At 46.1% G+C, this 17,558-nt stretch overlaps 1 protein-coding gene across 4 annotated transcripts in view; it reads right to left on the bottom strand.

Annotated features, from left to right (window-relative positions):
- The window catches only part of NCOA7 (nuclear receptor coactivator 7), a 155,505-nt gene that overhangs the window by 75,658 nt on the left and 62,289 nt on the right, over positions 1-17,558 (bottom strand). The window lies entirely within an intron of this gene.

Below are 17,558 nucleotides of genomic sequence, written 5' to 3'. Positions count from 1 at the left end.
AGGGCCTAAAAAAACATATCCGAAGGGAGAGAGATGCAGCTGCTTCACATGCTCAATGTGGCTAGGGACAGACATTACACATAAACCGGTTTAAGTGATAAACCTGTACCAGAACAGACATTCAGCACACATAAACCAGTTTCAAAATAGCCAAAACTGGTTTGATATAAACCTGGCTGAATGTAGTATACAAGACTTAACTGATTTGGCTCAAATCAGTTTATGCAATGTCTGTCCCAGACCCCTTGCTGGTTTAATATAAACCAGACAGCCCCAGCATCCCAGCATGCTCTCTGGGCTGGGCAGGGCTCTCTGCTCCATCTGCAGGGATGACCCTTCCCCTCTGCTCTCTAGCCAAAGCAGGGACAGGCCCTAGCAGAGAGACTGACCAGCATGGTCCCGTTAAGGCAAAGTGGGCAGGGAGAGGGTTAATTCTTTCTTCCTTCCCCCTCCACAGCCAGGATCAGCCAGTCTTCCGCGGAGCAGAGGGGAGAGGGCTGCAGCAGTGGCCCCTGGAGCTGCCAGATCCCCTGCTGCAGGGAAAGGACGGAGGGAGGAATTAACCCTTCTCCCTGCTCCCCTTCACTTTAAGGGGGCCATGCTGGGTTGGTTGTCCCACAGGGTGGGGAGGGAGCTCTGGTCCATGCTGGGGGGACTCTTCCCCCTGCTCCTCCTCCCAGGCTGGGGAGGGGGACTCTGTGAGGCACTGAATAGGGACTCCTCCTCCTCCTCAGCTGAGCAGGGTGGGGGGTGTAGGGACCCCCATACTCCACACATGGCATACAGCCCCTGCTGCCAGGCAGCAGGAGCAGGCGGGTTCATCAGGGCACTCGTGCCTGGTGCAGACATGGCTCCAGCCAGCGCTGTGTTTGGGGGAGAGAGTGGAGCCTGCTTTATACCCATAGCGAGAGCTGCTGGGATAAGGCCGGCTGCACTCCCTCCTGCCATGCAGTGCTGGCCAGTGTTGCACCTGCCCAGGGCATGAGCGCCCTGACATCCACGCCTGCTCCTGCTGTCAGGCAGCGCTCTGCGCTCCCGCTGCCCCTCCAAGTGGAGGAGGAGGAGGGGGAAGAGCTCCCCCCAGCACGGAGCAGAGCATCCCCCTGCCTGGGAGGGGGGGGGGAGGAGGGGGAGAGGAAAGGAGGGAGGAGTGGGGGAAAGAGTCCTCCTCTGGGGTTGGGCATTATCCCATAGAGACCCCCTCCCCACCCTGCAGCAATGGGGGAGAAGCAGGGGGAAGAGTCCCCTCTGGGGCCAAACAGCCTCACAGAACCACCCACCTGAAGCAGAGGGGAAGGAGGGAAAAGAGCCACGCAGCACTGAATAGGGCCCTACTCCTGGCCCCACAATGGTGGGGGAGAGGGAAGAGCTCCCCTCTGGGGCCAGGCAGCCCTGTGTGCCCAGATCACTCCCAGCTGTCAAGGAGCTGCTGGGGCAGGCCTGGGGCCTGGTCACGGCCTTCCTTCTCAGCTCAGCTTTCCTGTGGAAGGGAAGGGAGAGCTGCTCTAGCGCCCCAGGCTTCTGGCTTGAGTCACTGCAGGCATGTGCCAAACATCTATCCACTTGCAAACCGGTTCACTCTCTGCAGATTAGACAAAACTGCAAAAACTGAATCGATTCAGGCTTAGGCTTTCTGAATGTCTGTCCCTAGCTTGTTTGTTCAGTCACCATCTTCGGTAATCATTTTCAGTAGGAACAGAGCCACATTTGACTGAGACAGAGTCACAAAGTAATCATTACAATAACACTCTGTTACTACTTAACTAAGAAGCACCTGTACAAAAAGCAAAACTAATCTTTATGTTCCTCCTCTCTAGTGCATTAATAACCTCTCAGTTACATGACCAGAAAGAGGGGTTGCTATATATATATATATATATATATATATATATATATATAGTTTGCTGCTGTTGATAACTGGTATATGCAAGCAGTAAGAGAAGACGAGCATTAAAATGAATCTATTAAGGATCCATTACAGTTATGAAAACATTACATGAGCTTTTACAAACAGACTAGGATCAGCAGGAAAGAATTGCACATATTTGTGCATTTGGTTATCAGATATATTTATAATGTACCAGCACATTGGGGGTGAATTTTTTTCAAGTGTAATGCTAAGAAAAAAAATCCAGCTCAAAATTATAATATGAAAATCCAGGCAGGGGACCAAGATTTTCAAAAGTGAGTAAAGATTATTGGTGTGCCTGACTTGACACAACTTAAATGGGCCAAGTTATCATACGCTCCAAACTTTCTAGTTTATTTAGTGTTGAGGTGACATTGTTGACATGACAATCCAGGAAATATGGAAGGTGCAACAATTGTTGTGTGCAATATCTTTTATTGGAGTAACTGCATCCCAAGATGGACATAGGCAAGCTTTCAGGTATCACGGTACCCTTCCTTAGGCCTGATATCTAAAAGCTTGCCAATGTCTATCCCAACCACATAGTTGGTCCAATAAAAGATATCACTCACAAGAATTCTTACTTCTAGTTCATTTATTGATTTGTTCATTTATATAATTTATATGCTGCCTTTCCCAAAAAAGGCCCAGGGCACCTTACAGCCAGGGAAACAAAATAACTTAAAAAGGCAGCTAAGACAGATAAAACAAAACAACAAAACACAAAGCAAGACCCACTAAAAATTTTGGCTTAGTCTTGGCTGCTAAATGCCTCTAAATAAGAATGTCTCAGAGCAGCTGAAAGATGCCCAGACTCAGGGTCAGGCAGCCTCAGGAGTGAAGTAATAACTGCTAAGAATGACCTATCTTGTGTTTTTGCCAAGCAGACTTGGCGTACAAGTGATACTTGCAGGGAGGTGGCTCTTGACTGGCCTTAGGGATTGCACTGGAGAAGCCAGTCCCTTAGCTAGCAGGCTGCCATGGAAAGATGGCTCAAGTTGTGGTCCTGAAAACCAAAGCACTCAAAAGATGGATTTACTCATCTCACAGTAAATTATTCTTGCCACAAAATAAAGCTGAACATTTCTGTTACAAGCAAAATAATAGAATCCACACCTTAAGAGTCTGAAACAGTCACAGTTGCATGTTCAAACCCCAAAAGCCTATTTGTACAAAGGGAACTTGCATATACATTTTAGAGTGAAAATGTAATGCATCACAGTATTATCACAGAACCCCTAAATGATGTTTGATCACAGTGATCATAGCTAAGACCTCTCTAACCCCTTTTACACTGTAATAGGGTTCTTTACTAGGGGTGATATGATATACCACTAAGGCTACAAACACACACTGCATTTCTCCCAGGTGAAAGCTTTTTGTCCTAATTCAAGCACCTGTGAAGTATGTCAAGTAAGATGTGCTAGCTCTTCCCACTTCCCACCCAACATTGGGCCTGTAAGTTAACTGTGGCTCATTTAACTTAATTAGGTTTCCTCCTAGGGACAAGCCTATCAGGCTCTGTGCTATCCCTAGCCACCTACCGTCAAACGATTAGCAATGCAGCTTGTCAGGGTACCACACTACTCCCATTTCGATCCAAGTCAAAACCCACCTTATATTAGACATCTGTTTATAGTCCTTCTCTTTATAGTTGGGACTTCCCTATAAAGATACAACTGTTTAACACTAGGTGTGCTTTTAAACTAATTTGTTTAAACGAAGACTGTTTGGACACTGGATTTAAAATTAAATCAGACTTGTTTTGGTTAAGTTTAAAGGAAGCAAGAAACAGGCTTAAACTAAACTGGGATACAGTGTGGCTCATGCAGACAGCACTGGACTGGGACAATGGAAACCTCTCTCTTCCCCTGCCCTGCAAAATAACCTCGGGGAAGTAACGCTACCTCTCGGATCCTTCCATTTTCTCAGCAAGAGATGCTGACTCCTTTGAGAGGAATTTGAGAGAAAGAGTTATGCAAGATCTATGTAGTACTGTGAACTGAAACAAACTAGTTTTTTGGTGGGATAAAAAACATCTACCCTTTTATTAACCTGTTTAAACTTACAAAAGAATGCCTATACATAAGGCCTTAGAAATAACCAAAATAAGGTAAGGAAAGGCTAAAAGATGAAAACATTATTTTTAAGCTTATTCTAAAAATGTTACAGCCCTAGACACACCCTGCAATAAAAGGGAAGCCCCCTCATGAAGAAAGTTCACAGTTGTTCATTTATTAAAAATAAGTTAATGGAGTGCTTTGCTGAATCATAGGTTTGCCTGCAGGATCAAGGCCTGAACACGTACCAAAACAATCACTGGGGGCTTATCAAAAGCACAGCTGAACTACATGTATCTGGTGACAGACACAACAATGTTTTGTACATACCCATAACAATGTCAAGATGGAAAAACAAATAAAATGTTTGTTAGTCAAAAATAAATTACAGTTTTGATCTAAATCTGCTAAGACAGCTGCAGCTCACTTTGGTCACACTGCAGATATATGACTACTAGCCAACTGCCCATCAAGAAGGAAGGGGGGAAGCGGGTGGAGACAGAGCCCCAGGCCCCCCTATCTGGGCCTGCTCCCCCCTCCCCACCACAGTGGCAGGGGGAAGGGAGGAGCAATGTGGGGAAGGACTGGGCCCAAAGGTGGGGGGAAACTGGGCTGCTGCTGCAGTGGGGGGGAAAGAGGTGGAAATGGAGCAGCGGGCCTGGGCCAACCCGGAAACGGTCGGGGGGGGATGGGGAGGGACAGGAAAAGCAGGCTCAGGGCCAGCGCAGGGGAGGGGGGTGGGGGAGGAGTGGGCCCAGGCTCAAGGTGGGGGGGGGGAGGAGACTAGCTCCTCCCTTCCCCCAGCCACTGCCACATCAGGCTAGGCCCACTACTCCCTCCCCCACCCCCCCATGCTGCGGCAGGCCAGCTTCACCCCCGGTTGGGCTCATTCCTCCTCCCCTCCCCCATGTCGGGCCCAGGCCGACTCCTCCCCTCCCCCCACCGCCACAGCACACCAGCGCCTTCCCCCACCTGCATCAGGCCCACTCCTGCCCCCCACCCCCACATCAGCTCTGCAGGCACTGATGATGGTAGGGGATTGGGGTGGGTCAAGGCCAGGGTCGGTGGCCTCACCCCCCACCCCCACAACATCCCAACCCTGCTCCGCCATCACCTCCAAGGAGTAAGCAGGGGGGGGGGCCGGCAGCAAGGCCAGCTCTGGTGGCCTTGCCCCCCCCCCCCATGTTCCATTGTTGCCACCTGCAGGGGACAGGGCTGTGCGGGGTAAGGCCAGGCTCGCCCCCGTTCCATCCACTCTGTTGCCCCCCCGCCCAGCTCCCTGGAGGCAGCAGCGAGGCCAGCTGTGCTCCACTCCGTGTTGCTGCTACCTCCTGTCCGAACACTTCTTCACACTCCGATTGGCTGTTTGTCCATACCACTTTATTTGCGCTCTGAGTGGCTGACAGACAAGCTTTTATAATATTACAATATTAAGCCCCGTTATAAACTGGTGCAAAGCTACTGTCCACATTGAAAGTGCATCCTCTTAGAACATGGTTTAATTTGGCTCCAGGCTGCTGAGTAACAGACAAGATCTTGACATGCACTCCCTCTGCTTTAGCAGAGATGATGACCTTCACATGCATGTCTATGTCTCTGTGACTGCATCATCTTTAGGAAGAGATGAACCACCTGGTTCAGGAAAGGGAAAACTGGCAAGAGTCTACTAGTGGTCCATGTACAACTCGGAGCTTCCAATTTTAGGATGCTAGTCTATTTGCTTTGATCACAAAGCCTGCTAAACAAGTTTTGAACTGCATAAATGTACAGCTTCAAAACTCTGTAACTTTCCATCACACTTCTCTGAGGATTCCTCACTTATCCCTACAAATCTCTTTAAAAAAAAGTTTCCCTCCACATGTAGACTGAATATCTGGGATAGTCTCATTTTAAGGAGGACAGTATAAACAGCTTCCTCTCATCAGGATGGTTTCATAAAGCACTTGCATCCTTGTTTGAATAAGCTGTATTTAATTAAAAGAACACAAGCATAAATCTAAGTTTAATCAGGAGCGTTTCACTGGTGACAACCACAACAAAAGCAGTAGCACATTCACAGACAGCATGCGTCTTTACTGCTATGTTATGCAAGGATATGGTCATATAGATCATTTACTGTTAGAGAAAAGGAGTCAGGCTTTACCATGCATCTGCTGTTCCACAGAAAATGCCTGTGTGCCTGCTCTATAACCCCATAAGTGGACACTAAAGCACAGCTGCTTACTAGGGATGTGCGAAACGGGCCGTATTCGATTCAGATTCAGCCCGAATTGGGGACAGTGATTCAATTCATTGATTCAGATCACTGGCCCAATTCAATTCAACTGAATCCGAATCTGAAGATTCGATGCTGATTCAGCCATAGACACAGCTTTACATGTTTTTTCTACATACTGTGAGGTACCAGGTGTGGCTCATGTACGCTGCAATGCTGGGGCAGATGGAGCTTCCCAAAGGAGCCCAGTGGAGCCCCCCCACACACTCAGTGGCGAACCCGGAAATAGACCGGAAGCATGTCTGGTCCATGTCCGGGTCCACTGCTGAATGTGCTAAGGAAGGCCCCCCTCCCCATGCCCCCCTAGCTCATTGATCAGCTATAGGGGCACCCTGGGTGCCCCCCCCAGACTGAGGAGGCACCAGTCGCTGAGCCGGGAGGGTGTGGGGGGGGTCCACTTGTGGAGTGCTTCTGGTCCACTTCTGGGTCTGCTGCCAAGCATGCTGGGGACCTCTGCATCTGCCCCACCATCACAGCATTCAGTCACCTGATACCTTGAGGTATGTAGAAAAAAAAATTTAAAGCTGTGTCTAATGTCCAAATCATCGAATCTTTCCGAATCTCTCTGAATAGGAACCCTCTGAGTCGATTTGATTCGGAGAGAATAAAGGGTCTCCTGATTCTATTTGGATTCGTAGATTCGACCACCAAATTGGGCCGAATCTCTGCCAAATCGCATCAGGGACTGAAGCTTCACACAGCCCTGCTGTTTACTTCGCTTTTATTGATTAAGCTACTAAAATGCAGATTTCCTTGCTGCAGGGTAACAGCATATACATGGGCAGCTACTGTAAAGCAACTGATGCACAGTAAAGCCCCACTTATCCTTCACCCAGTATTAAATTATGTACATATCCACCCCCTAACTACACTTTGATTCCTGTGCACTATTACACTACTGCTTTTATCATGGGCCAGTGCGCAACTTGTACCATTCTGGCAGATTTACTGTCCATTTTACAGTAGACCTTAGGAGGGATACTTCCAAGTTAAAAATAAATGGCAAAAGTTTTCAAATGTGACTAATGATTTGGGCATTTCACATTTTTAATTCAAGACGCACTATATAAAGGCTTGTAGGTGCAGTAGCATAGCTAAGACAGTGCGTGACCAGGGTACCATGGGCACTGAGTTAGGGGCACAAAAACAGCAGCCACTGTGCTGCCAGCACCACTGACAGTGCCCCATAAGTACCCAAGTATGCCTCTGGGTAGGTGTCATAAGCCTGACACCAAAACTCATTAATTACTTGTGAAACGCTTGGCCTAGATATTTAATAATCCAAACCAAATGCCCTTAACCTGTGTTAGCAACACCACCAAAATGTCAAAAACGCTTGTATTCTTATCTCCTTAACTTTCTTTACTGTTTGCATTTCTCTCAGGCTGGCATTATCCTGACCCCTTTTCCCCCCAACAGTAATGATCTATGTGACCATGTCCTCACACAACACAGTACTAGCCAACTTGAGAGAAATACAAACAGTAAAGGAAGTCAAGGAGAAAAGAATACATGATACTTGTGATGTTCTTCCTTATCTAATGTGTAATACTGTGTATTATTAATATGCGGTAGCACAATACAGCAGAAGGCGCAACTGCTAACTTGCACCTTCGGGGGACAAGTCATCAGCCTTCTTCATCTGTCTGCCTCATGCTCTCCTCTCTTCCAGGACTGTACGTCCTTCCATCCATCCAAAGTTCTCGGTTCCCAGTTAGAGACACAGCAAGCTCTTTCAGCACGTTGGGCAAATGGAGGGGAGGGGGGGAACAGAGATTATGTCGACCACTGGAGTGGGAAGACTTACTTGCCACAGCCTGGGCTCCGAGTACTCCAGTGGCAGCTGATACTGCTGAGGCTGCTGCTATAGCAGCGTGGGTTTGAGCTGCTGGGGGTGGGGTATCCTGCATACCAGCTGCAGCAGCCCCCGTGGCACAGGCTCTTCAGGGGTTGCCACTTCTGGCACCACTGGTCTAAATCAGCTCTGAGGGCTGGTGTCCTGTTTGCCTACCCCTAGATGTGCCACTGTTCCCAGTTCTTCCCACATCACTTCCTATACCCACAAGCTGGGACACTGGGCCCTTACTAAGACAGATGTGGAGATCAACATAGCTAGAGGTAAAAATTCATAGCAAATGACACTAAATAATACCATCCTTTAAGTATTAATAAACAGGGAAGGCCTGAAGGTATTGTTCACTGTTCTCTCATATTCCATAAATCTTTCACGCCCTTTAAAACAAAAGCTTCAGCAAACGTTTATTTAAGAAAAGCTTTCCTATGGGATTATTTTAAATTTACTAGAAACATTTTTCTACTGGCTTTTAGTTCGAGGATGTTTCTGAGGGGCAAGTCAAAACCCGGGATCAGATTTTTTGAGGGGTGCCCTAGCACCCCTTAAAAACAGAATCAAAACCACTGTAATTAGCATCAAAAGAAATCAAGTATGAAAATGGAACAATGGGTTTCTCCAGCTCTATGAATAGCATTTGGACACAACGGAACATCACCTTGTTGGTGAATGAATAAACTATGAACGTAGGAGAGACTAGGTTTGCCATATTACACAAACAGATAATGTGCCATAGGAAAGTAGCACTGGAAGGGACTTCACGAGGTCATCTAGTCCAACCCCTTGCTCAAGGCAGGGTCATCTCTGACACGATCATCTCTGTCTAAACCATCCCAGCTAAGTGTCTGTCTAACCTGCTTTTGAAAGTTTCCAGAGATGGAGATTCCACAGCTTCTCTAGGTAGGCCTGTTACAATTCTTGACCACCGTCAGAATCAGAACGTTTCTCCTAATTTCCAAACTAAATTTCCTCTGCTGCAGCTTGAGGTCAGTTACTGTCTACTGGACTCTTTCCAAACTGTCCATCTCTTTTTTGAAGTGTGGGGCCTAAAACTGTACATTGTACTCCAGATGAGGACTCACCAGTGCCAAATAGAGTAGAAGAATCAATTACCTTGATTTGCAAGAGATACTCTTTTTAATTCAACCTAGTATGTTGCATTTTCGCAAAAAGAGTACACTGTTTGCTTATATTTAGTAGAGGTACACCAATACATTAATCCCATATCGGATCAGCACTGATATGAGGAAAATTGAGAGTATCAGCCATCATTTTTTTGGGTCTGATGTGGCCCATAAATGCTGTGTGCATGCACACCGCCACAGCCAGGAGCATGGCCCAGCAGTGTGGAAAGCAGCCAGGTCCGGCTGGTGACTATTGTGAGGGAAGGGGCAAGGGGAAGGTAGGGAGGGAGGGAAAGGGCTCCAGCGATAAGGGAGGGAGTGTGGCTGGGACAGGAGCAGGCACTGCCCAGCCAAGGTGGCGGGGAGGCGGGGCATGGGACAGACCTGTGGCTCATCTGGGGGGTGGCTTCTGTCACTGTGTGAACCACAGGAGGGCATGAGGGGGCATGTGCCCTGGAATTGTGCATGGGGCAAGCTGCTGCCACAGGCTGGAGCCAGGGCAGTGCAGGGCTCTTCCTGGCAGGGTGGCTGGGCTGGGCTAGGCTGCACTCAGGGCGGGCGACGGAAGAGCTGGGAGAGGGGGTTGCCAGGGCTGCAGCCACCACAAAATTTGCTGTAGCCTCCCCATAGCTCCTGCTCCCAGTGCTGCCACTGCCACTTACCCCGAGCACAGGCCAGCCCAGCCCCACACCATGAACAGCAGCCTTCCCCACCCTGCATGCAGATCTGGGGGCACACGCCCCTATGCCCTCCCAGGGTGCACACAGTGGCAAGAACAACCCCCCCCCCCCCCCGTACGAGCTGCAGCTGTCCTGTACCTTGTCCCACCCAGGCACCGGCTGCCCCTGCTCCACTCCTTCCCTCACTGCTGGGGCCTCTATCTGCACTCCCACACCTCTTCCCTCCCCCCCACAACAGACTTACGAGCCAGACATCACTCTCCACCCCATGGGATTGCATATTGGAATCGAATCAGTATCGGCCTATATGGCTCGTTAAAAGTCAGCCATCTGTATCAACCCAAAAAGTCTCTATCGGTGTACCCCTAAAATTTAGTTTATGGTCCACTGTAACCCCCAGGTTCTTCTCTAGCCAACTGTTCTCCAGTCTGTATTTGTGCATGCAATTATTCTGTCTCAAGTGCAGGACTCTGGACTTGTTCTTGTTGAATGTCATCTGGTTGACAGCAGACCATTTTTCAAGTCTACCCAGGTCACTCTGGAACCCTCCAGAGTATCCGCAACTCCACCAAAATTTGATGTCATCTGCAAATTTGCTAAAAGTGCACTCAATCTCATCATCCAAACCATTAATGAAGATGTTAAAAATACCTGAGCCTGGGGACCCACTTAACACCTCTTCCCAATTATACATTGAGTCACTAATTACTACTCATAGAGCAGTTACGTATCCACCTGACGATACTTTCGCATACTCTATTTCTTTGGCTTGTTAGTGAGAATGCCATGAGAGATAATGCCATTTCTCACTGGACAGGCTGGGAAGCCATGTTAATCCTACTGACACAGACTTCCAGATGCCTCTGTCCCTGGCCTAGAACCACATCATTCACATGAGCATTTGCTACAGCTATGTCTGTATTTAAGCACCAAGCAAAATATTTCAGGTCTTTCAGTTCTGGCAGGTAGGCAGTACACTCATTTTCAATATTTATTTCAGCAATCCTCACAGTATTCTCTGAACAACAGCTCATCTTCCATTTCCCAAGTCTGTCTGCAAGCATGACTTGATAAGTTTGAAGCAAGACTTTTCATCAATTTTTTGTAAATATTGGTAAGAGGCCACAGGTATTTTCCCTTTAAAAAAACCTCGCATTAATTCTAATGAGCTGCCTATTGTTAGCTTGCTGAGAAAACCCCTTATGAACATCAACAAGGGAGCAAAATTCACACAAACTTTTAAATGCCAGGAGTAGTTTATTTAAAGGATACTCGAACAAAACCTACAATAGTTTCAAATTACTATATTCTTTAATTTAAAGTTGACAGTGCCTCAAATAAACAAATCACTGCACTTGCAGTCCATGTTAACCTAGGACCTTGTTTTCAATCCCAACTTAGCCTCATACACAGAGGTGCTCAGCCTCCAGTGGCATCGTGTCATTCAGCCCACATCATGTTATCCAGCCCACAGGGCTCCCTATGAGTCTGGATATTTGGTGGCAGGGGAACGGTGGCACTGTTCCCTTGCTGCCAAATCTCCAGCCCATGGGGAGCCCCAGGCCCTGCATGCTGCATCTGGCACTCAAACCCAGCACAGAGGGCCAGGTGGGCAGACACTTGGCCTCAGGGCCACATCCTGGTGTTGGAGGGCTGAAAAAGGGGAGTGTCAATCCCAGCACACAGGGGTTGGGTACGGCAGTTCCAGATCTCCAGGTCCTAATCCTGGCATGCAAGGGGCAGGAACGGGCGGTGCCAGGCACTGCATCATTCATCTGGCCAGTGGAGCCAAAGGGTTGAGCACCACTGCTCATGCTGATTGGCCACAAAAGGAAATTACACATGCATACTACACTTTACATATTAAAATACTTATTCGAGAAATTGTGCACATTTATGCAAGTTACATGATAATATTTAATTAAATATATGTATAATGTGCCTGTATGTTTTGCCACTTATTTATATACATTTTTACTACCTTTGAGGTAAAGACGCAAAACATTTTTCCTCAACCCTAAAATGAGGTGCTTTTTGTTTTGTTTTGTTTCTTGCTTACTCAAAAAATGATCTTGTTCATCCTGTTTCTTCTGGATGACTTTATGGATAACTAAAGAACTAACAAGGTTACAATATCAATAATATAAAAGTGTGAATCTCATTATTGAAGTGTTTCTTTCATTTTGGTTAACGCCCACTGAACTCAAATGCCTGACAATCTGTTGGAAAAGAAACTCATTTGGTAAATATTCAACCCTACACTCCTTTAATTACAGGATGAGAGAGCTCCCAGTCCACCCATTCATTCTCTAACAGGGAATTTTCTGTTTGATTGAGTTTCCTCCAGGAAAAGCAGGGTGTGAAAACTTGATAATCCAAAAATATCTAGGTTACAATACAAATAGAAAGGCACGGACATCTATTAAGAAAGAAAAAAACCCAAAAGCACTCTTCCTTGGCCTTCAAGCAAACACAAAAGGAAATAAAGGAGGAACAAACCCCTTTCCTTCACCATTAATTGACACTGTTTTCCCAATAGGAAATTTTCTACAACGTGCATCCTGTGAAAGTCTCTTTGGCCACTGATTCAATGAGCAAAACATCCTGCAGATATTACACTGCAGATATGGGTTCTTTTGAAATCTCAGGCTAGTAAGGTAGGGTTTTTATTTTTAAACCAGAGAAGCACTTTAAGTGACCTTATAAATCATGTGTTTTGAGCTCCTGTAAGCCTTATGGCAAGATATTAATTTTGTATGCATCCCTCTTAACTTACTTCACTCACAACAATATGATGAAATGAATATTCATCTTCATTATATTAATCTCAACTCGCACCGTTATTTACATATTAATTTTCTTTCCTAGTAGGAGTCTCCCAAATAAACTCTACAAAAAAAAAAAAAAAAAAAATCAAAATATTTGCACAGGATGATTTTAGCAGAAATTAAAAACAAATAGCACTAGTCAGGTACTTCTCAGCTTGCACAGCACTTCAACATTTCCCCTTTAACCAGCTCAGCCAGCTCTGGACCAAAAGCACCACTGTCATACAATATGATGTATCCTGATGAGTCACTTATTTCGAGCTAAATAAATCATAGTTGCCTGAAAAGCCACAGGAACCAAGGTCATTTGCCAGAGGGTTATGCCTTGCTCCAAAAAAGTGGTGCAAGCTATTCACCCTAACAGAAATGCCTTCAAGAATCTAAGCATGCAGCCACCCTGCTACTCCGGCAGAGAGCAAAAAGCTCTCTGGAATGGCAACGGGTGCCCTGCTGATACATAAAACAAAGCAGAAACAAAAGGGCAACAGGCTAAGTGAACCTGTTTCAGCACTGGAGCATGGCAAAAATAGTTTCATGCTGGATTTAAAATAATTAACGTGTTCAGCTAATGCTGAACTACAGCTATAATAGTTGTCTCTACTGACTCTGCCAATTTCCAGAAAGAAATTACATTCTGGTCAAATTAAACTGAAACTCAATTAGCTATTAAAAAGCACATTAAACATTAAGTATATAAGAGTGCAAATAAGCAACATAGGTCAAAGCTGGAAACTCCCTTCTTCCTTGGTGGAAATCAGGTATTGATTTACAACAAACACAACAAACCTAGATTTCCCACATGATCACCCTTCAGTATTGCCAAAATGGCAGCATGGTCCAATGGATAATGCACTGCATTGGGAGCCAGGGTGCCTCAGCTCTGTCCTCAGAGCTGTCACTGCTTATGAGCAGCAAGTCGCATGCAGCTTTCTCCACCTGACAAAAAAAGTTAACGATATGAACTAAAAAGTTGGTTAGAAGTTTTCCAATAAGACATTTTTATGTCAGAGAACAAAATCAAACTGCTCAGAAGGTATCCATTTAGTCAAAGAATTTGATGGAGGAGGCCAAGCAAATTTCAACTCCCAGTGTCATGTTTCTAGCCAGCTTGCCTGTCAGGCTGCTGAGGATGAGACCCTGGGAAACCCATTTAAGCTAGGACTCTCACCTGTTGCATAGCAAGAGGTCTGAAAGCAGAGCTGGAGAGGGTCTCCAGGCAATTTACAGTGTTTTGGCAATTTTGCTTTAAGAGGCATAAGTGAGCCATTAATTTGTAATCCATACCCCGCCAAGTGGAATCTGGAATCCCCAGTCCCCAAGAAATGTTGAGGTTTGTTTTAACTCAGGATGATTTGTTTTAATTTCAAAATTCCCCTGAAATGAGAAATCTAGGCCCTCACAGAAAAGCTGTGGGTGTCATAGGCATTTCAAAATAGAGATTGCTAGGACAGATCGGGCTCTTATTAAAATCTCATTAAAGTAATGGTAACTCACCTAGCTTTGGCTCCAATATTTACCTGACTTTATAAAAATGGGAGTAGTAATGCATTTAAAAACAAGATGTATAAGAGCTCTTACCATTACTTTAATGAGATTTTAATAAGAGCCCGATCTGTCCTAGCAATCTCTATTTTGAAATGCCTATGACACCCACAGCTTTTCTGTTTACTTAAAATAAGACAGGCTACAATGTATTTAAGTCACCAATAAAGATATTTGACTTTGATTCACACATCTATTTAAGTCCTTCTGTTATAACATTAGTTACAACTGGATCTCACAGAACAGCTTTAGATACGAAAGTAAAATGAAGTAATTCCTCTTAGGAATTGCTCCTTTAACACCCATCTTAAATTCACCCAATGTATACTTGTTTAATTAAATCCACCCCACAGAGTTTTGTTTTCAAAAATACAAAATTAGACTCTCGTTCTGCATTAATCTTCTATCTTCACCGCCTCTGCTCTGTCTGTGAAGTCAGAAACATCTTGTACATGAATCATCCCAAACATAAACCACATTCTTCCTCATCTTACTCAGCCAGCCACTTGTTGTTCAAACTGTTCTTGAGGAATGGACTGTCTTGATGCTGAGCATACTGAACCACTGTCTCCTTGAACTTCTGTTGATATTGGTCTCTTGTCTTACAGTCCTGCCCTTTCAGGCAGTCTTTTTTCATTCATTTGTTTGTTTGACCTAGCACAAAGCCAACTTGGCACAGGATGATATTTTCTATGTATTATGGTAATACAAATCATAAACAGCAACAGCATAATGGGGGGAGATCTGGGTTCACTTCTGCCTTGCTCAGATTTTCTTCATGACCTCTGTCAAATAATTTAAACTCTCTCCAGGCTGCTTCATCACTTTGTAAATGAAAGCAGTACTTTGTCTCGCCTCGTTTATCTGTATCATCTATTTGGCTCATAAGGTCTTTGGCCAGCCAGGCCCTATCTGTGCAAGCAGGGCTTTGTGCTATGGGGTGCCTAATCCTTTAGGGAATCCTTGAATGCTACGATAATTCAAAACAATAATAGTCTTTAAAATCCACTTGGCAGAATACCTATGAAAAATGAGTCAGTCACAGGCAAAAAATCATCAGCACACATAAGTCTGTACTATTACTATCATTTTACTGACCCCTGTTCATCTCTCAGTCACTTTGTATTATTTTGGCACAATGTTCTGTGTTGGAATTAGATAATGCGTTACCTGCAGAAGGGAACACATCTCCTGATTTGTCCTGGGAAGCACCCAGTACTCTGTGGGGCACCAGATGTTAAAACAACAGTTATAACAAAGTTTGCTTCTGTGGAACCAACACGGTGATTGCCAGCTGTGGAAGTATCATACACAGGTTACAGGCCTGATTTCTGCAGCTCTTCTGAGAAATTCAAGTAGGAAATTCAACTGATCTGTGGGACTCCTTTGGCTATGACCAGCAAGCAGTCTCTAAAGAATGCTAAATCAAAAAGACAGACTGCAATTTGTTCAGCAGATCACTTAATAATACTGAAAAAAGCTGATGTTTCTGCTCCTAACTCATGCAGGGTAGGCACTTTAAAGAAGAGCAAGCATTTTATCAGGGGCTTTGCTACCATCATCAGCAATGTCTTGCAGTTGGGGATACCTGTCTTCCATTACCGTCTTATCTGTGGATCCAAAGACAGCTGACAAGACCAATCAGGGATTGACAGGTCCTACTGCAACTTGGGTATGTGTTTCCTTACAGGGTGGCTGGCTCTGATTCCTGATTCAGTCCATGACACACTGTTTCTACCATTCCCACTTTTCTGTCTCCTGTTATCATTGTGAGGTTTCAAAGTATTTGCTACCACAGCCTGGGGAAGTACAAGGGTCCTGGATCTCCTCGACACATTAGCACCTTTTCTGGCAGCCAGATGCTCAGTGAGAAACAAACCTTCCTCAGTTTTCCCTCTTGCAGACAAGAAGGGAAGAGAAAGGGAAGAGACTAGTTGCCCTGCTACCTGAATAGGAGCTTATTACTACTTAGGCCTTGTCTATATTTAATTGCCTCTGCCAGTAGATACAGCAGGAGATAGTAACTAACCACCTGCCAGCCACCAAAGTGCACATATATGCATATTCTTGTGATGCCTTCGGCTGGCTCCACTACAGCAACTGCACTGCCAGAGCATGAAGCATGGCCCAAGGAAATACCAGCTGCTGAAGGAACCGTGCAAGTTGGCAGAAGGCACAAGTGTCTACACGTACCTTCAAGCCAGCTGCTGGATGGTAGCAGAAGACTTACTCCACTCAACAAAGCAAAACTCTCCCGGAAGAGGGGAGGGTTCTGCCACCACTCTCAAAAAATTTTGCCAGCAAAACACTCGGTAGTGTAATTAGGGTTTAGATTACACCCCAGGGTATTATGTGCAGAAAATTTCAAAATTATGCACTGAGTCCTGGGATCTGCAAGTGGCAGCACAGAGCCAGCCTGGCCTGGCCCAGCCCACTGGTGTGTGCCTTCAGACCAGACCAGGCTGACACTGTGCCAGCAGGTGGAGCTCACAGCACTGCAGGCAGGAGCCGCGCACCATGGGGCCAGGTGGGCTCTGTGCCTCCATGTGCGACTTCCAGCTCTTCAGCAAGAAGCCACATGTGGAGGCAAGGAATTGCATGCCATCAGGCTAGACGGGCTCTGTGTCTCCACGTACGGCTTCCCGCTGGAGTGCTGCAAGCTCTATGTACTGGCACGGAGTCAGCCCAGTCTGGGTTGAAATCGCACGCCAGTGGGCCAGCCAGGCCAGCTCTTTGCAGCCCCCAAGACTCAGCTGGAGCTGCACACTGCTGGGGGGCTCTGCCAACCATGGCCATGAGCAGCCCAAGGGTTTGCTGCCTGCTGCTGCTGCTGCCACTGGTAGCAAGGGCTGTGCACCATCAGGGAGGGGAGGGCATCTGGTGGGGGGGGCCCCCCCACATCCTCACGCCCACCACAAACCCCACGTCCACCCCCTGCAGACAGGGGCTCCCTTCCCCACTCACCAGCTGTTCTGTAGTGCACCACTGCACTCAGTGCCTCCACATGGGGCTCCCAGCTGGAGTGTTGGGAGCCCTGTGGAGGTACAGAGCCAGCCCGCATTAAATTACACAAAAGTAAGCAATTATGTGCAGTCATATATTTTATGTGCAAAATTGTGTGTGCGCGTAATTGAGTATTTTGTTGGGGTTTATCAGGTGGTCTCCACTGAAACAAAACCAAACCACATTAGTCTGTCTGTTAGCCAAAAAAAGTAGAACCAAGATGTAGCCAGAACAAAACTTGAGGAGAACAATGACATTAAAGCATTAAAAAAAAATTAAAGTTAG

This window comes from Alligator mississippiensis, chromosome 1, assembly GCF_030867095.1.
Source record: "Alligator mississippiensis isolate rAllMis1 chromosome 1, rAllMis1, whole genome shotgun sequence".
Taxonomy (NCBI): Eukaryota; Metazoa; Chordata; order Crocodylia; family Alligatoridae; genus Alligator; species Alligator mississippiensis.
This window is presented reverse-complemented; position numbering and strand designations above follow the sequence as displayed.